Here is a 20429-nt window from a genome sequence, read left to right as displayed (position 1 = left end):
GGCCTTCATTGTGAGGGGTGACGCAGCCTGTGGATTCTAAAACGAGATAAAAATCTCGGGGGTATCTTGAAAGAGCTGTTGCAGGCTACAGGTGGGATTAGCCTTGCGGATTATGCCGGCAATTGCTCCACTATAGGTACACTTAAAAGTGGTTGAAGCGCTATTCAATACTAAATCGATGCTGATTTTTCACCTTGTGTTGTACCGATTGGGGGTTTCCCGTCTGTTCTAGAGGTGACATTTCCTTTCAACAGAGAAGATGTGCAATGGCGGAAAATTTCCATGCTTGATGTTCCACACCAAGGTCACGTTGTTGTGTCGCCATTTGCATTTTACGAGAAAAATGCATGGAAAAAGGTAGTCATTCGCTATGAATATGGGCGCTGTACGCTTACCTAACACACTCTGGTTTGCTTTTCAAGGACATCCGACGTGCCTTGGCATGGTTGGTTGTAAGTTACACCGAAGCAGAACCGAAAACTGGGCGAGTTGGTGAACGTTCAACATAATGTACAGCGCAAAAAACGAATGCAGGGGAAGAAACACGCAAACACGCACTTTTTTTTTTGCGTGTTTCTTCCCCTGTCTTCGTTTTGCGCGCTGTACATTATGTTTACACCATTGAATAGGATGGTTATCCTTATGGTGAATGCCTACATAATAAAATGCCTTTAATGTTTTACCTGTTGGCTGTACGAAAGTTGGCTACTATGACTGATTAGACAGGTACCTCGAAGATAGTATTCGTGCGTTTTTTAGCTGAAGGAATATTCGCCTCTCTTAATTAGTGCTAGGGCGTCGAAAAACTCATGTTCCCGCGATAGCATAGATCACCGTGAAAGTGTGCGATATTATTCTTGAAGCGAAAGTTCCATTCTGCTATGTAAAGCCAAGGTCGCAGAACGCAGGAATATGACCTTCATTTGACCTTCAACGAGAGCAAAGTAAATGTGCATAACTGGAACCCTGGGACAGTCGACACCATAGTGAGGCCTTAAGCTACGAAACCAATGAAGAGCGAGCATCTAAAGCAAAGTAAAGGCACATAATTAGCCCCTTGAGATCGGCCTTTAAGCTACGAAACCGAGAAGAGCGGAGCTTTGAAAGTAAAAGAAAGGCGCGTAACTGGCCCCCTGTGACAGTGGACACCTTAGTCGCGCTTTAAGCTATGTAGCGGTAGTGACAGATGTGCGCTAGCTGCATGCGTTGGCACTGCCGACGCTGTGGCAGTAACGCGGCACTGAAGCCATAGGCCATCTGCGTTCATTGTGCTCATTGTGCTCATTGGCGTTGGCGTTAACAGACTCGGACGATTGTAAGGAAAGGAACTGGCTCCCGGGGTCGGTAGTGGACGCCTGAATCGCGCTTACAGGTACGTGGGAGGGGGGGGGGGGGGAGGGGGGAGTGAGAGAGAGATGTGGGCTCCATGTGTTAGCGCTGACAGTGTTGTGGCAGGCACGTGGCACTGCAGCAATACACCGTAGCCGTAATTTAGCGAGCAAACTCTCGCGATCAACCATTAACTGCCACCTGGCAGGGTGGCAGGGAAGTCACGTTGCCTATCCAGTGTTCGGAACGCACTCATTGTTGCAGACTCCAAGCCGCTTATAGTTTCCTGGTATACCAAAGCTTTTGCTCTTTAACCAGGTTCAAGAGTAGTTGAACCACACCTAATTTTTTTTTTACAGGCGGGCGAGTACAAAGCACTCCTGAGGAGTCTGTTGGCGATGAAATCTGCTGTGGCCTCCGTGCGCTGGACCAATGGGCGCCTGTGAAGTCCACTGGGAACGCTTCCTCAGAATTCGAGGCAGAAAATGACCCCAGTGTCGCTCCAACACTGCACCCCGCATCAACAAACTTTTCCATGGGAAATACAGCGGCATTCCCTCTGTCCTTCATGCGAACGGTAATATGCGTCTTTCGGACAATCCGTGTGGCGGCGCTGCTCTTGTTCCTCATGCTTGCGTCATTACACGCATTTAAACAGCTGCACCTAAGCACACAGCCCCACAGAATCCACGACACAGAACAGCAAATATTTACAAAATGACCACAACAAGCGGCACATAACCATATGACCAATGCGCAACAGATCATTCTGCCTTTTCCACCAAATGCACTAACCAAGCACTAAAATGCCCCATAGCTATGATCACAAGGAGAAGCTGTTCATGACAGACAGTGACGAAAATATGCACATGTCACGACGACTTACACTACCACCACCGTGAGCAGTGGTAGCACCAGTGACAACACCGCGACACCCGTCGGCGAAACCACCGCTGCACGTATAACCGCACTCATACCCCATCAGAACTAAGCACTACGGGACTGCTAGTATGTCAGCACAAGCTTGATGCATCAAAGGTGTCGCCTTTAGCGACGTATGCGAATTTCCCAGTTTGACCGCACTGCAGCTCCGAGCAGCGCCATTACATCACAGCCATTGAGAAGTCACCTGGAACGACGTCTGTACCACCGTTACAAGGGCTGCACCTAACTCGGGGCACAACGGCGACATGTGGCACATCAGTATCCCGAGTGCATCCAGGGCGACGGCGAACAGTCATCGCTGTGGCCTGTTCTGTCACCACCACGCCACGCGATTAGAGAAGACAAAGTTATTCACATGCAACCGGTGAGCTCCTGTGCTCGCTTGCTTACTTGCGTATTGCGACGTGGCAGTTAATGTAATAAAAGGCAGCTTTCGAGGTATTCAAAACATTACCCTCTGAAAGTTAGTGGGATCGGGTGCCTGTGGTGGGCAGTGACGGTTTTCCTCAGCTGCTGACAGTCGGAAAAAATTCATTTGTATTAGTTTCCTTCATGGTAGCATACATATACCACAGTGATTATTAGGAATCTAGAGGCTAAATAGATTCCTGCAAGGTAGAGCTGCGCTGTAAATTACTGAGATTTAAGTCTTTCATCCGAGGCCAATTTACTGTAAGGTTGTCCTCTAACAGTAAAGGTTATTCAACAATTAGTAACCTTTCGGTGCGACAGGGACTGGAACCAAAAATGACTTTTTCCTATCTAGCTGACGTGCCTGAGGGGTGAGTGTATGGGTGTTGACATGATGCAGCGGTAGTCATTCCACAAGGATATGGAGGCGGTGCACTTGATAGTGTTTGATGGAAGAGCCGTCAGCTAATACGTCATTCTTGCGACAGCTGGGTTTAGAGGTACAATAAGAACTGCTTCCAATTACTGTTCTCAGTTAAAATTGTTTGTATGGCTCTATCTCGCCATGTTGATGTTTTTGCAGTGGCAGAGGACGCATATCTTCAAGAAAATTATATTTATTCTTGTCGCCAGTCGATTACTTCGTGACGTCCTGAGTGAAAGTAAAGGTTCACACAGTTTTGAGGCTAGGGGAAGCAGCTTAGCCTCTGGGTTCCGCGTCCGACAATCTGTGTCGGCGCACGTAGTTTACTTACGAAATCAGCCGTTGGTAGCGCCACCTGTATTTCGTGTTTGCGGTCTTTTATAGCTTGTAAATCTTTTTCGATTAACATAGTCCCTTGGAAATTGGAACACTCACAGACTGACTTATCTTTGTTTTAGGCGTCAGTTTAAACGCAAATTCCTGCGGCATTTCCAGCTTAGTGGCCCGGTGCTTCCCACCTTCTGTACTTCCTGCGTAGCGGGTTTTATGAGCGCAAGAGTTGGCCATATTCACCCTGGTGCTGGGCTGTTGGGGCCATGAACATGAGGCCCGAGATTTTATTGGCATGGATATTGAGATTCCTATGCACTACAACCAAGAACTAACGTAATTATTGAGCGCTCTCCTCGTGCTTCCTTTTGGTAGCCAGCTTTGATAATTGGTAAAGCATTAATTCCTGAAAATTGCATAGCATGGCTGACCGTGCAATGAGCATTGCATACAGATGTATGCGACAGATTAGAATTATTTTCGTAATAGCTTATGTGGTTAGAGTCATTAGGTATCTATTAAATAATGCCGCACATGCATTTCTTGCTTTTTCCGCATCATCTCACGAATACCTTGATGCTCTTTATTTGTTTATTTTTCTTGTCTTTCATAATTTGTAGTGTTTGCGTTAATTGTGTCTGCCTTCATCATGCTTGTATTTACCCGAACTGTAGCCCCACCTTATGTAATGCCGTCGGGCCCTTAAGGATGAAATAAATGAAATGAAATAAAAAGCTGCACCGGAGATAATAGTGCTCAGCACCTGGAGAGTTTATTTCAATGCTAAATGTACTATCGCCGTTAATGTCAGAGACTTATCGCACACATGCTCTAAACTTGGGAGCATTATAATCTTGCCAAAATAATACTGTAGGATACGAGGTATGCCGTATTGGACTCTGGGTTAGTTAACAAATCCTGGCTGTTCTTCCTCAAGAAATGACATCCCACAGCGACTTAGCAAATCGTCTGTATGCAATCCTGTCACTGCAGGCGGACATAGGCTCTTCAGACCTAATGCATCCTTAAGCCACTGCTGCGAGCGCTATTATTATTAGTGGGTTATAAACCTCATCAACCTTTATCAGGTTTCGGATAGGAAGTAGTGTAGGGACACACTATTGTTATACCACAAATCAATGCTCGTATATTTACTACAGACTGCGCAAGATAGTACGAGACTTTACACGATAAATAACTTTGGTTAACTCGCAAAGCAGTCAATGGAAATTACTTGCCAGAAATAAATTTATCTGGCATAGTGTACTGTTCCCGGCGCCTGAAGTAAGCGTTGTGATATTTAATATTAGAAGATGACGACCAGCGGCGCTTCTGTGCACGTTAATCTGCAGGTTATCGCTTCTTTGCAGGACTCGGAGCACCAGCTTGATACCTTGCGAAGAAGCGATGCTGCCTCTTACTGGAGACCAGAGTCTCGTCATGGACTTGTGCGTGTGTCGTGTCACGGCTGATTCGCCAGCTCTAGAAGCGTCTGCTATTTTTGGGCAGTGTGCTTCAAGGAGGAGCTAGTGTTCCATCCAGCGCTTCCTTTATTTCTCATGTAGAGGCCAACCGTCGCTCGCCCAGCATTAATGTCATCGACATCAATTCAGTTCCTCTTGAAAGCGTCGGCTGGACAGCATGGTCCGAACCAAAGCAAGCACAAATGGAGACAAGCCTGCAGCAATACAGGGAAACCTTGCAGCACAACCACAGTACACACTCGGGTGACCACAACACGAAAACAGCGGGACACCACCAGGAAACAGCGGTGCACTGCCACAGGAAACACGTCGGATGCATCCAGGAACGGACACTGCAAACAGAAGCAAGGCGTCGCAGACGACATGGAAGTCCAGTGGTGAACGAAGGAGCTATAAAGTGTGCCGGCTCCAGGTGGCCACATCTCAACCACGGACCCAATGGCTGCAATCAGCACGATGCAGTACCGGTGAGCATAGTACGAGTTCAACATTATTGCAGAGGCAGGAAGTAGAAGGTTGCGACTTTGTCGGCAAACGTTCTGGTGATTGTCACTTTTACGCGCCTGCAGTCGGTAGCGGTAATGAAAATTCACTGATAGCGACAAATTTACTATTACTCTGTCAGCGTTCAGCGAAAAATGGTTTTTGTGATGAATATTATTCACGCAACACATGCGATCGCCTTTAGGTATTGGGTACATGCTAGCTAAGATCACTGAGATAATAAAAAGCGTTGAAATAAGTGTGTCTCAATATGCTGTAGATCTTTCTAAGTAACAACCTATTGAAAGTATTGGCGAAAAAGTTAGCTAGTTTACCTTTGTTAGTAAGAATATCAGGCAAGTTAACAGGCAAGTTAAAATTGTGTCGTAACATTGTCAATGCGAGTGGAATCAGCGGAAATAAAAGGCTGAGTCGTCTTAAAAAAAAAAAGAAACTTCTAGATAAGCCATTTTTTTGCCCTGCTCTCTAGAAGGCTGAAATCAAACTTTCGTTCTAACGCTGAGCATATTTCGGCACAGACGTATTGTTCACCTGATTTATGCACTCATATTTCTCGATCCTTCAACCCACTAAACTCTGCTCATCTGCAACCAAGAGATTAATTTGCCATGAGCGCTATGTGGCATTCAGCGTCTTGGAGCTGCACACGGATGCTATAAGGCTGGCCGAAGGGTTGTACTCCTAATTTGAACTACCTGAGCTTGTATGACGCGCGCAGACATCTCACAGGACAAAACGCGTTTTGCGCTTTGCCTGCATCAAAACGCGTCTGCTGCTGGGAGTCAATCCCACTACTTTGGGTGGGAAGCAGAGCGCCTGGTCAACATAAGAGTGTACGACAATGCTGCGGCGCTTTGATTTTGCAGCTCTAGATCACCTGCGGCGTGGCCTGCAGACTCAGCTGCGGACGGACCCTTGCCAAGCCATGCATGCCCGTTTGTTGCGACCTCCAGAGCACCGAGAGACAGATGCTTGGTGGCCTTAGCAACAATTCTCCTGTTCTTCATGTTGGCGGCTGTGCGCGCCTCTCGGCCGTTCCCCTATCCGGCATTCGTGCTGTTCTTCATGCCGCTGTTGGCCTCCCGCCTCGCTGCCAGTACCGCCACTCAAAACAAACGCGATCATCTGAAAAACTGACCCAACACCTGGAAACACTGAATCGTCACAACCATAAACACTGTGTCCACAGCAATACAAGCAGAACAAGCATAAAAACAACCATGACTCAGTGGAGGACTCGAGGAAAATAGGTGACAAGTTTCATCGAATGCGTATTCACAACCTCCTCATAACACAACAAGCGAGAGTACAACAGTCAAACATCCCCACGAGACACAACAGCGGCCTCAGCAAACAGCTACAAGTACAGGCTGCGCAACCACCAAAACAATCACAGCACCTGACGTTAAAAATGTCAAGAACAGAAAGATTATAAGATACCCACGGAAGTGTAATGCAACAATCGCACCAAGAACACCGACGCACAAGTTCACATTGCAATTATAATTGAAGGGAAGGATTGCCACCACAAAAGCTATTCTGCAAATTTATATGTTTCATACTGCGAATCTCACACATAATACGCAGGGTACTTAACGTTTCAGAGCTCAACCACTCGAACAAAAGCCCTGCAGTGGCCCGCGTTGAGTTATTCATATCCTTATTAAGAGAAAGACCAAGAGAAATGCATCGTCGCGTTCACTTCGCAAGATTTTACTGATCATTCTTGCCTTTTTCTATTGTGATCACACTATTACATCATCTTGCCAGGTCATATAATGCGTTAATAGCACCTGTTCCTGAAAGAGCAGTCAGCGTTTTTATATCGCGGTTTCTGGCTGAAAGGGTACCTTGCCACAGACAAGAGGGCACCGTAGCCATGCACGGTGGGGGGGAACTCCCTGTCCGCTTTCTCGTGGCAATGCCTTGCAATGCTCGTTTACCTGTTGTTTGATTTAAACTTGCATATAGCTAGCCATGCAGGAATGCCTTAGTTTTATATTTTGTATACACTTGGAGTTTCCCCTTTAATACGCAGCATTTGTGAGGCAGTTCATTCCATTTATTGTAATATGTCAAGAACAAGCAGACGAACTCAGGCCTACGTATCTGTCCAAATAACGTGAAGTGACGGCAGTCGTACAAGACTACGCGTTTACAGTAAAGGCGTGGTTATAGCGGAGACTGTAGCCCAAGCAACTTAACTGGAAATGCCACAAAATACCTGGCTTTGAGAGCCACTAATGACTTTTTTTCTCAAAGCGCACCGAAAAAGATATGCCACAACCGCTGGTTATCACCATTCAATCAAACCATAATCGCTCTGGAAATCTCTGATGTGCAGCCTCTGCCTAAAGAAATGCAATCAGAGTAGGGACTTAGAAAGGAAAAACACTGGAAATGTGCGCAATTGGCAGTGTTGTCTGTCATATGCCCTGGCGCTGTGCATTGCACTGTATCGAAATGTTTATCCTCAAGCCTTCAGCAGTGTTGTTTTTTCCTTCACTAAATAACCTGGAAGAGCCTTTTCTCTTTTTGTTTCATTACGGACCGAGACCACTACAAATATTAGTAGATTGCATTACGATGTTTATGAGCAAGCAGTCGAAAATTTTGGAGCTTCGTGCAGCAAATCACAACGCATACAAAAAATAACCTTGAAAAAGTCAGCAGAAAGACTTGCGACGGGAAATTGCAAAACGCAATAAACAGAATGCAATGAAAGTCTACGAATATTTGCAGTGATTATACAACCGGCTTTGAAAGTGTGAATATCAATGTCTACTAACTGCCAGGATCAGCGATTCAAACTTCCGAAGTGCGGAGAAAGTATACATGAAAGAAATATTTTAGTTTCAGATAAAAATTTTGTCGATGATCGATGCGAGAGAAGCAAAGTAAGGGCTTGCTAGCCGCCTGCTGCTCAGGCGGCAGTCTTGACCAGAATAGCATATGTTTTAGCTGCGGCTCTGTTAGTTTACGGTTCTCTCATTAACCTAACCCAAAAATTTCACTTTGAGAACAGAGCTTTTTGGAAAATTGATGCTTCAGTGGTTTGAAGACCTTCAGTCTGGATCCTTATGACAGGCTCAAGATTCCAGGATGAAATATCTGCAAACAACTGAAGTGTCGATTTTCTAGTCGGCTCTAATTTCAGAAAATGGACCCATCATCACATAGTGTGAATTTGAAGGTGCAAGTATTGTGTTATCTCCTTCAAACGGACCCCCATTAGAGAAATTCAGTCGCAGAAAGCCCATATAAAGAAACAAGCAATGGCTCCCATTCATGCTTCTGCTAAGAGCACGCGCCCTTCATTTTGTTCAAATTGCGATCTTGGGCCTGACCCTGTTCTACTCCATGAAATTGGCTGTGCTCTGTGTAAAATCGATAATGTGGCGTGGTGTTCCTACAACTGCTGATACGAAAATTTGTTCTTTCGCCCACGTGCCCTTTTTACACAACAGGTGCCGAAGGCTGTGGTGTCCTTATCTAAGCACCACTCTGACAGCCGTTACGTACTTCTTCGAGCCATTGTTTCCAGTTTAAATATTTCGCAAATGTTCGAATGCAGGAAAAGCAAACTCGGCACACATTTGCGCAGAAAATGATACACACCTTTCCGAATCTTCTCAAAACGAGTTGTGGTGTTCAGAAGGAAAAAAAATTAATGCTGTAAGGAGGGAGAACTTCTTGATCCTGAGCCCAAATCTTCAATTGCTTGCAGGTAGTTGGACCTGGCTTATTGTCACCGACTCGCTGGCATTTCTGGAGCTTTCGTGGCACAATTCACGCTCCGCAGTCAGGGCATGGAGCCGCGGCCTTCATGATGATCGCGGTGGCGCTCCTGCTGTTCTTCCTGCATCGGCGCACTCAAGCCTTTTGGACAGATACGCTTGGGTGGCACCGGTGATGCTCCTTCTGACGGACCCTGTGCGCCGTATTGGAAACACAAATCATGGGCACTACTCGCAACGAGACGGAACACTTCCGGGCCTAAAATATCTTACTAAAAACACCAATGCGTACAACCCACACAGTCACAGCCACTAATCGCGTCAGCCACGATTTTCGCGCAGAACCACATTTTGAGACCAGTTGCGCTAAAGCAGATGCGTAGCCCCAGTCAAACACGAAAACATCTCCAAACTCACCGCTGTATCACAAAACAGAGGCATTCTGCTGTTCATCGGGAATAGATGATCTCCGTCTTTGCAGCACATTCACTTCGGGGCCACCAATCCTGTTCTTCTTGACTGTTGCAACTCGAAATTTTTGGGATCCTCCCCTCGCCCTTCCCCCAACACACACACCCTCACAATGGGAACACAACACCCAGCAGACAACACCATGGGCTAGGTGCCGATGCACCCCTCCTCCACAATCACAGCAGCAGCCATAATTTCAGCCGCAATGACTGCACTCAAGAAGACACCACGGGACTACCTCTACGTATATCAGCCATGGCCTCAATCAGGAAGCCTGGCGAATATCGCTTAAGAACACGACATTCGTGCTGTTCTTCATGTTCGTGCAGTACCCTGTACGCTCACACCACACGCACAACCGAACACAACATCCGACTGAAAACACGTGCTAACCGCCAGTACATTGACCCTCCACAATCACAGCAGCAATGATTACAGCTGCCATGACGACTGCACTTCATGTATATCAGCCATAATCGAAAACGCCCAAAGCAGCCTTACGAACACCACTCCTGCATCAAGAACGCCGTCATTCCTGCTGTTCTTCATACACCGGTGATTTCCGGCTTTGCAACACCTTCGCTGAGTGGCACTATTCAGGTTTCAGTGGTTGCAAGGGGACATTCCGGGCACCCTCTACTCTCACACCCTATGCAGAATAGGACACAACACCCAGCAGACAACAACGTGTCGATACGCACCAATACACCCATCCTCCACAATCAGAGTATCCATAACAGCTGCCGTGACAAGGACACTCATAACCACACAAGAGAAGACAAAGCTGTGCTCTGGACACCATGACTTCAGAACTGCTGAGTCACAGCAACAGTCATTATAGCTGTCATACCGACTGTCACTAAGCGCTCCATAAAACTGTGGTAGATATCGAATATCATCTGCGCTTAGTAAAACTCCGAAGTGCCCTGACTACACACCACAGATGAGCCACGCCCTAAGCATGGGCGCGACAGTTTCAAAGGATTGCAACGCTGAATGCTGAAGAACCACAACCATTAGCACTAGGATACTGCAGCACAAGAGCAGCATAGTGCATCCGTAGAGTCAAGAACGCTGAGAACCAGAACTGACAGACCTGCGATGGTGACGTCCATTGCAGGCATTCAGGTACCTGATGATGGATCGCCAGGAAGAGTCACGGATGACAACATATGAATTCTTGTCTCGGCGGCTGCCTTCATTAGGAGTGACTCGACACAAGACCCGTGGGGACTCCTAGAAGTATGCACTGAAGGCACAGTGAGAAGAGCCGAGGCTCTTGACACGTACTGCCAAGAAGACCCGAAGTAAGCATCTCAAACATCATGGAGTAGAGGTGGCTGCTTCGTTGGCGAAGACTGCTGCCTGAAGCGAGGACAAGACGCTGCCTAATACCCCGGAAGAAATAACACAGTAAGTGCAGCCTAGAAGTGGCTGCTTTAAGATCTTAGAGTGGAAGTTAGCATGTGCTAAGTAAGCCATGTACAAAAAAGAGCATGCCCTGGATGGATAGGGGTGGATTGTGACAGTGGCGAGCAATATGTTTCGAAATAGTCGGGGCATCGGAATACTGAGAGAACTAAATCGCTAATAAGGTGTGCGTCATGAAGTTATCCGCTACGATCGCTTTGAAGCTGGCTATGTACTCAATTAGACGTTAGCTATGTTCTGAGTGATGCAAGAGTGGATTTAGATATGAGGAATATTCACGGCGACCGGGCATGTTTACAAGCGTTGCTCAAGGCTTGTGTAGCATTCATTAAAATGCGATGTACTAGACGTAGGAGTGCTCGGCTCAATAAGTTTCCCCGGCGCAGCTCCTGCTTATGTGAATGTGGGACATTATTGAGTTCCGTCTTACTAGGCAGTCCGCTGATAAATACCTGAGAAAAAGAGGCAGAAGGGCGAGGAAGCTAGAAAGAGGTGCATGAAAGCCTTGCTAACCCTGCCATTGCTGTGATCACTTTATGGCCACATCTGTCGGTACACGACTTGCCCTCGTATCAAGGAAACATCACTTTCTGCGATTTTAACCGCCATTGTAATGTTTTCTGTAGGACAGTCGGAAAAAGCTTATGATACAGATCATTCGATGGGCAGCAAATTCGGAGCCCTCTCCCGAAGTTTCAGAAAAGTTGCTTTGGTCTAGACATTAGGGGCGGGATAATTTAAAAATAAATTGTTCCACCTAGGTGTTTAACTTTCGCTCCCGAAGAAGCTTGGTTTGGTTTGGATTATTGGGTTTGACGTCCGAAAGTGACTCAGGCTATGAGGGACGCCGGAGTGAAGGGCTCTAGAAATTTCGATCACCTGGGGTTTTCTAACGTGCACTGACGTCGCACAGTACACAAGAAGCATTCGCATAACAAGAAAAGTGTAGAATCGATTTATAATAGAAACAATTGCATAGCGTTTTCTCAGAGGTTCATCAATCATGATATGGCACTAAATAAGAACCGCACAGGTGCTGAATCAAAGCCCTCAATTTGTTGCAGGCTGCCTACATGCCACACACCTCTTCTGGTCATGCCTTGAAGGCTGCCTCAACAGTGCTGTCTCTCTGGATATCTCCGACGCATGGTCTGCACGCCGAGTCTCAAAATTCTCGCAGGCAAGAACAGTTTACGGCTCGCAACAAGGCGGCCGCGGAATTCTCTTTACCTATAGTGCTCTTGTTCTTCATGCACGGGCAAACGCCTTTTCAACACATTCGCCCGCACGACACCACTTCAGTTCCTGTTGCATGCGCCCTTGCGCCACATATAGGCACCTAAACTACGCACACAACGTCACAACACCAACTGATGAAGAATACCAGGCAGTGAACAACACCAAAGATATGCATCCGATCACTACAAAAGTAATGATATCACTCGAAGAAGACTACCACCCATCTTCCAACATATACAACCCATACAATCACGACGATATTTATCAGTGCTGCCATGACGACTACACGCATAACGACACCACTAGTTCAGCTGTCGCTATAATACAAGGAAGAGCACCGAGCATACCACCCTACTTCACTATGGAAACGATGGACTACAACCCCAAAACCCATCCTTACATTACACAAACTCCCTAACCCAAGCAAGCACCAACATTGCACAAAGTAAAGTCTTCTGATAATCCGCGTCATAATCATGATCAAGTGTCAAGTGCTACAGTGAGGCCTTCGCTAGCGAGAGCTAGTACATTGGCAACAAACAGGACGGCCAGCATCAAGAGCTTCAGAAAGAGCAACAGAACAACAACCTTTGAACAACTGAAGATGAAGGAACAAGAAGACTAATAAGTTAACATCGAAGTGCTATGGATGCAAATAACTAGTCGGGGAGAGCTGCCCTGATCGCAAACATAAGGATCCACGATCAAAACAAAAGCGACAAACTGCACTTCTGTCTTTTACTACAGTACTAGAAAGAAACGCAAAAAGCGAATCCCTGAAGACGATTTGGAGAATATGCAATGCATCAAATATGTGCGATGTTATTCTTCCGCCCGCGGCGGTTGAATTTCTTTGGAGGAGAAATTCTAGAGGCCCGTGTACTGTGCGATGTCAGTGCACGTTAAAGAACCCCAGGTGGTCGAAATTTCCGGAGCCCTCCACTACGGCGTCTCTCATAGCCTTAGTCGCTTTGGGACGTTAAACCCCATAAACCAACCAATCTTTAGTACACTGAGTGCAACGGAAACCCGCGGAATGCATGATGAACGCTTCCTCAGGCGTCGATGCGCAGCGTCTGTTCGAATGCTACCTTGCAACATTGCGCAAAGAGACTTCCTTGGTGCCCACAGCGGCACTCCTACTGTTTTTCATGCTGGCGATGAAGCAAATCGGGCAGTCCGTGCGGCGACGGTGGTGATTGCTCGTGCATGCGCTGTTGGCGATCCTGACGCTTCACACTCGCCACACACACCATCAAAGCGCCACATAGACACTGCACCAGAAAAACCACGCCACGTCGAACAGCTACAGGTAAATGGCACACACCATTAACGACAAATAGAACATAAGCACAAGTACTACACGCGACTGGTGATTCTGCCATTCCCTCGGTTGCTCGAACAAAGCTCTAAGAAACCCCACAGTAGTGTTCGCGAACGACCATTCTTTATAGCGAACGCAGCAACTAAAACATGTGGTTGCCAATACAACACAGACACCCGCTACCGTGAGACACAACAGGGCTAACACCTCACAGTCAGGACGCCTGTCAATGGAACCACTGCAGAATGCACAACCACTCTCAGTTGAAACGCTATTATCACAACGGCGACACTATGGGACTATTAGTACTGTCGACTCAAGCTTTATGCAGTAATGAGATCTGTGTTTGCGACATACGTGAAAGAGGGAGAGAGAAGAGAGGCGGACGGATGAGACTGGAGACACTAGGGGGAGAAGATGGCCGCAGATGTGACAGGACAGGGAGGGATGTAGGAACTTTGGCCTGCTGTCGGCGTGGTACTTTGGCGCCAGTGCATCCAAGCCGTCAAGAAGCGCCATAAACCCAAATGTAACACAGTTATTTCACCTTGTAATGCTACCATTACAAGGACGAGGACTAACATTGGAGGCACAACGGCAACAGTGGCGCAAAATGGGAAGCACCCGCGACCGGAAGCATGGAACTGACGAGGTTGTTCGCAACACGGACTGTCTCAATGCGGCCCTTACAAGCATCACCATGGACTGCGATAGCAGCTAGTATGCAACACGGTGAGTTCTTATGCCTTCTGGCTCATTTGTCTTATCGCAAAGTGAGAAACTTATGTTCAAAAAAAAAATGGTCCAGAAAGCTTGTGTGGCGGTGGCGTGACACAAAATTATTGACAAGTAACCAGTGTCGCAACTTTGCGTTACTTATTTTCCCTCATGGTGACGTGTCAGGATGGAATGTTAGATATGAACGGAGAAACTCGACTGAAATGCAAATCAAAATTCGGCAGACATACTTTAAAGGCAGATGAACAAGTGTTCTGCATGCTTCTGGCGCTGCCGCGCTTAGTGACTGCGAAGCAATCGCGACGCTCATTTATAGCTTGATTGCACTCTGTCACCCCCTGCAGTCCTAGAATAAAGTACTCTGCGCATGTTGACATAGAACGATGATGCTGGAAATACCGAGGTTCCGACAGAGGTAGGTGAAAATCTTGATCCATATGTCCAAGTAATGCTTGGGGTCATGCACAGATGCGTACCGAAAAAAAATTCGGTGCCGCCTCATTAGATGTTACCATATCCTCCGAATGTCGTTCCACAGACGGCGGATGCCGGCTTTTAAGATAATAGGACTTAGGCTGTCGCATTAAAACATCAGATCATCACAAGTGCGGCGTCTCTGCAGGTGATCGGTCCAGGCCACCTGGTGGACATTTGCCGCGGATGGCTACGCTGCATCTTCGTGGAGTCAAGGCGTCTTGGCGTGGCGCTTTCCTAACCATGTCTGCTTCGCCTCGTTTATCTGGGCGAAATCTGCGCATGCGGGAGGAATGTGCAGCGTGGCATCCAGGCAGCGACTGAAGTCACCGCCTGCCCGCTGTCCAGATCATCGGCAACAACCCGTGTCCTTTTGAGAATGGCGGCCGCTCTTCAAGTGACTCTTCAACACAGAACACGACATGGCCCTAACCAAAGCAAGCATGAATGAAGACAGCACAGCGGAATCGGCAGATGTAGGGACAGACCTTCTTCTTTCTGCAATACAGCGAAAACTTCACAACACAAACACACGAAAGCAGAGCCTCGACAAGATGTGACGAGGACAAGAAAAGTCCGAAGACAACTTAGTTGACCTTTGACCATCAGCGTCAAGAGAACCTGGAACAAGCTGGCTGGCAACACTGCTGGTAGCACGACACAAGCGGTAACCGAAGCTGCCTTTTTGTGCGATTCCTCAACACTAATGCCCGCACCATGGACCCATTCGAGGCCGACCCTTGATGCTGATCACCTTGGACGTAGTACCGGTGAGCACAGCATTCTTTCGTCATTTTGGCAAAGTGGAAAAATAGCTAATGACCTTGACCTAATCGCAAGCTTTTTGGCGAAATCCCTTTACGTGCTTGTATTCTGGCGCAGCCAAAAAGCACCCATATACTGTGCTAGCGATAGCACCAAGCATAGAATATTCATCTCCTGGGAATGTATACTATCTAATACGAGCCTGTTCATAAGAGATCGGGTGAATGCATGCCAAAGTCATGACAAATTAGTTGACCACTGGTTAATGTCTGGTTAGTCTTAACTTATTAGTTATGACTTTCACTACAGATGTAGCAGTCGGACGGACAGTCATGGCCGCGAGAATGAGAAATCAAAGGCTTTAGATTAATAGTAAATAATACCTCTATTGAACAACCTATGCAGTCAGATGCTTTTTGTCGGGTGTGCCATTGGCCGGTGCTACGTCTAGCGAATTTCGCTAGCAGCTGCTGACGTTTACCGATCACTGGTAAGCAGAATTAATGGCCCATACCTCTCTTAATAAGGTTAGTGTTCACCGTTATTGATTAAATGCTTGATTTTTTTCGCGAAAAGGTCCTCCTCCTCCCTCCATGCAGCTTTGGGTTACATTTTCGAGGGATCTAGCAGAACGAAGATTGTATCAGTGACCAATATAGTGATAAATCAGCGCTATTTTTTTACAATTCGCTGCAATCGGTAACTTTCCTATTCAAAACAGTACGGTATGCAGGGATCAAGCACGCAGCGTATTGTAATTTTTCCTCACCATGCCATAAGAACGGCCTTTACTCGCTCGGCGGAGTCAGCACTGAATAACTCTAGAAGGCTTACCGAGGTTTATTTTCGGAATGATTTTGTTACTGTGATAGAAACAACAGTGGCACACGGCGAAGATGACAGCATTGTCTGCGTGAAGCCTCGGCAACGTATGAGGCTCTTCATCCGCCCTCCACCACCCCCACAATCCACATCGCCATCTCACCTCTACCCACCTAAACCGTCCAACCCACCTTTCACCACCAAACCACACAACTCTGCCCTCTAGGAGCGCTACCCACCATCAACCCAACTGCCTCCACAGCCCTCAGGGCCTCCACCTGAAGCTCACACAGCAACGGGGGCAAAAATGCGACTGCGAAATCCAATTCAGAGACGCAGCCTAAAAGCCAGGTAATCTCCAGAAGCACCGCCTAACCCCTCCGGCTACCCACCCGCCCCCCAGTCTCCACCCTTCAGAAGCCTCCCCGATCGCTACTCTTCTGCGGCCTCAGCTAGGTGCTCGTCTTCCCCGGCGTCCTTCTCATCTTCCTCAGCCCTGAGCCGCCGCATAATCTTGGCGTCGAGATCAGCGTCGAGTGGTTCCCTGCTATGGCGTACAACTCGCAATGCGATCCGTTTCCACTAGACGCTTCCTAGCTATTCCTGCCATCTTGTTGCATAAAATCGCTTAAACGCTTCTACGGTGACCTCATTGAAATACACAATGATGCAGAAGGGTATGCGTCCGTGAGTCGTCACAGAATTAAAAGCCTACTTCGCCGTATTGAAGCTCTTCATTATGCATCAATCTCACCAGCGCGCCCAATTACACTCAGTGCTCGGCTACAAACCAGCAGCGCAGCCGAGCGTTGATAAATGCTGGCCTTGCTGATGAATAGCGCCATGGGACCTGTGCTCAAAGGTTCTCAGATTGTTCTCAGTTCTCAGACCAATGACAACTCACACATCGCTGTCTCGCAACTCAAGTGCCCCGAGGACTGTTGTGTGCCTCTCAAGCTGCAGAAAAAAACAACGAAGCCTGTTGCTGACGCATGCGTGGTCCTGGTGACCACGCAGCATACGAACAAAGCGGGGGAAGGGGGGGGGGGGGAATTCGTTAATATTCGTTTATGTGGGTGGCGCTTCTGGAAGGTGAAGAAAGAATGCACAGACGTCTGGCGGTCATGGAGGGCGGCTGGCTTTCCCACTACGTCTTAGAATTTCGCCTTTGCTTGTTTGTTCCAGTGGTGTGCGAGCCTACATTTGGTGGAGGCCTTGCGCATAGTGAAAGCAAGAGGGTTGTTCGCGCGAAAAGCTACTAAATTGCAGAGCAGGATGTCATGGATGGCGCCTATGGAGGGCGGTGGTTGGTGGGTTGCCAGGCACCTAGATAGGGGAGTAAATTGAGGAATGGGGCTTGTGTGGCGCGATTCTCGAATATGGAGGCTTCACGTCCTTAGGCTACAGAGAGACGGCGCCGTTTTCTCATGTTAAAACTAGTGCACCTTACGTAGTAAAGAATCAGCTAAAGGTGCGAGATTTTTCTTGCCAGAAGTCGATGTCCAATGCACTCCCGGATCCTGCATTCAGTTTAGCACGTGTCTGAATTCATGGAGTTATTTCCGAATAGCCGTTCATCCGCACTGTAAACGCTTCATATTGCTGATCACTAAGGAATAACATTTATGCTCACACTTAATAGAAATTACGAAATGTGGCGGGCCCTGACGCTCAGCTCTGACTCGCATAAGCAAAAAAAACCATTAGTCCAGCCTAGGCAAACCACAACACCGCAAAGGCTCCTAGCTGACTCCTTGCCTTGTAGGTTAAAACCAGCTCTAATTTGATTCAGGAAATAGTCCCCCCGCTCTCTACTGCACATAGTGCGTGGGCTATGATATGTTCTGTAATGTAAGGTTCCAAATATTAATCCTGAAATTTTTTTAAACCTGCTTTGACATTATATATGCAAGGGCGTGTTTTGCCACTGCTTTAGTATTCGGTCATGAGCATTTAGGTAGGAAAGGTTGCGGTCTGGTCAACACACTTCGTAAACTGGCCGCATTCTTTTTTGCAGGCCTCCGTGCACCAAGGACTGCCTAGCAGCGTAACGCACATCACCTCTGGCGTGGCAAGGAGTGGCAACTGCTGCGCACCCTAGGCCACATCTTCAGATATCCCGACAGAAGACCTAGAGCAAAGAAACTAATCCTATGTTCCCAGAGCGGCACTCCTCCCGTTCTTCATGCTGGCTTCCTATCCATGCGGCAGTGAGCACTGTTGCTGTTCCTCATGCCGGCGGTCTGGTACCCGCTGCGCACCGACCACAAACACCAGCCCGTTCGTCTGAAAAACTAACCACAAGCGCTGAAACACAAAAACCACTTCACGAAGCCACAAAAACATGGCGACCGCAGCAATACACGAAGAACAAAGACAATACGAAACACAAGAGAACAAGAGGAAACAGAGAAAAATTGACTCGAAACAACGTCAGAACGTAACAAGCAACAGAGCTGCCGTTAAGCATAAACACGTTACAACACGCAACAAACTGTTATAAGCAGAACGTGCAGAAACTCAAGGAACGTCCCATGGCGCAGTGACTAATAAAAAGGAGGACCATATTAGCGACGCCCATGCAGTTGAAACCCTGGTTTTAGACCCAAACGTAAATCCCCTTTGATCGCCGGAAACACCTTACTTTTCGAGAAGTATGGCCCGAGCTTGCGCCTGGTTATCGGTCCCAGTTACTAGTATTGCTGATACGAGTGGGACTGCTTTTATGCAGTTCCTCGAAATGAGGAGTATTGATGAGGGTCCTCCTGGAGGCTACAATCAGCGGGGTGTCTTGATGTCGGGGCTGAACTGGACAACCGATGGAGAAAACAGCGGCACCACTACTACTCATCAGGCGTTTTTTTTTTTTCGGCGCATTCTATTTTCTGTTCATGCGAGCGGGAAGAGGCTCCAAGCGGTGGTGCAATTTCTCATGCCGGTGGCAGCGAGCATCTACCAGACACCTTTTGTCCACCATAGCTGTAAGAAGAGCATAACGTTCTTGGGAGACCAAAGCCGCGACGTTTTACAAATGAACAAGAAGCACTGGAACAAGTGTGACAACCTTAGAACACAGCGATCTCGACAGCCACCAATACGAGAGGCAACGACGGCCGAAAAAGATAGTCTAGAAAATAGTCGCCACCTGTACCATCGCAGGCGTTTTTGCTACCAGGACATCAAAAACGACCAAATATCTAACACCAATACAACACTAACGAAGCAGCGGCATCGGTAACAGTGAAAAGATGCACCTGGTTCATATAATGACATCAGCTATACGAACAGCACTTATAAATTACAATCGTGAAGACTGCGGACACCCGGAAGACCACTGCTACAACACGGACGTCCTGTGCACTGTGAACAGTCATCAGCCTGGTACGGAGCGGTCCAGAGCCGGCGGTTCCGCAGGACAAGGCGACTTGGTACGTATAAGTGCACCCAGCCAACTTAGCATATGGAAGCTACGACCTTTATAGATTAAACGAAACTCGAAGCTTTTCAGAAGGTTCGGTCGTTTATTGACTCAGAAAGAACCCCCTTGCTCAGTTTCCCTTTTGAGTGTCGTTCATTGTCATAGGAACAGAGAATATGACTTTTACAAACGAAAAAAGTATCGTAGGTCATGAAGGCCTCAGTCTTCATGCTACTTTTATTTACTTATTTTTTATTTATTAGTTACCTGCATCGTCCCGCAGGGCATTACAGCAGGGGGTGGGGAGGGGGGGGGGTAGAGACTTCATCAGAGGTATAAAACATTTATTGCAGTGCATGGACAAATGCATCATTAGATGTGATACATACAATGCTCGATGGCAAACTTTTCCAGTCTCGAAAAGTTCTAACTGAAAAAGAATAGCGCAGGACGTCACCCTTGCAAGAAAATTCCCTGACCTTCAAGCAGTGGTACAGTCGCTTTGAGATATAATGAGGTGACTGGTTATATTGTTCGCAGTTTATGCCAGTTTTCGAATAATAAATCTCGTGGAAAAATTTCA

At 47.3% G+C, this 20429-nt stretch overlaps 1 protein-coding gene across 9 annotated transcripts in view; it reads left to right on the top strand.

The window, feature by feature from the left end:
- The window catches only part of LOC149336202 (uncharacterized), a 222140-nt gene that overhangs the window by 184825 nt on the left and 16886 nt on the right, over positions 1-20429 (top strand). For 8 of the 9 annotated variants that reach the window (XR_016284230.1, XR_016284231.1, XR_016284228.1 and 5 more), the window contains 4 exons: positions 6294-11048; positions 12131-14361; positions 14990-15611; positions 18446-19856. The gene's annotated coding sequence lies outside the window, so the exon portion shown is untranslated. Of the gene's footprint in view, positions 1-1688; positions 2639-4809; positions 5391-6293; positions 11049-12130; positions 14362-14989; positions 15612-18445; positions 19857-20429 lie in introns of all 9 variants that reach the window. The other variant, XR_016284233.1, reaches the window with a different exon arrangement.

Source organism: Amblyomma mixtum, chromosome 7 (assembly GCF_055824585.1).
Source record: "Amblyomma mixtum isolate Tamu chromosome 7, ASM5582458v1, whole genome shotgun sequence".
Taxonomy (NCBI): Eukaryota; Metazoa; Arthropoda; class Arachnida; order Ixodida; family Ixodidae; genus Amblyomma; species Amblyomma mixtum.
The sequence above is the reverse complement of the archived record's forward strand: the minus strand, read 5'-3'. Positions and strand labels throughout refer to the sequence as shown.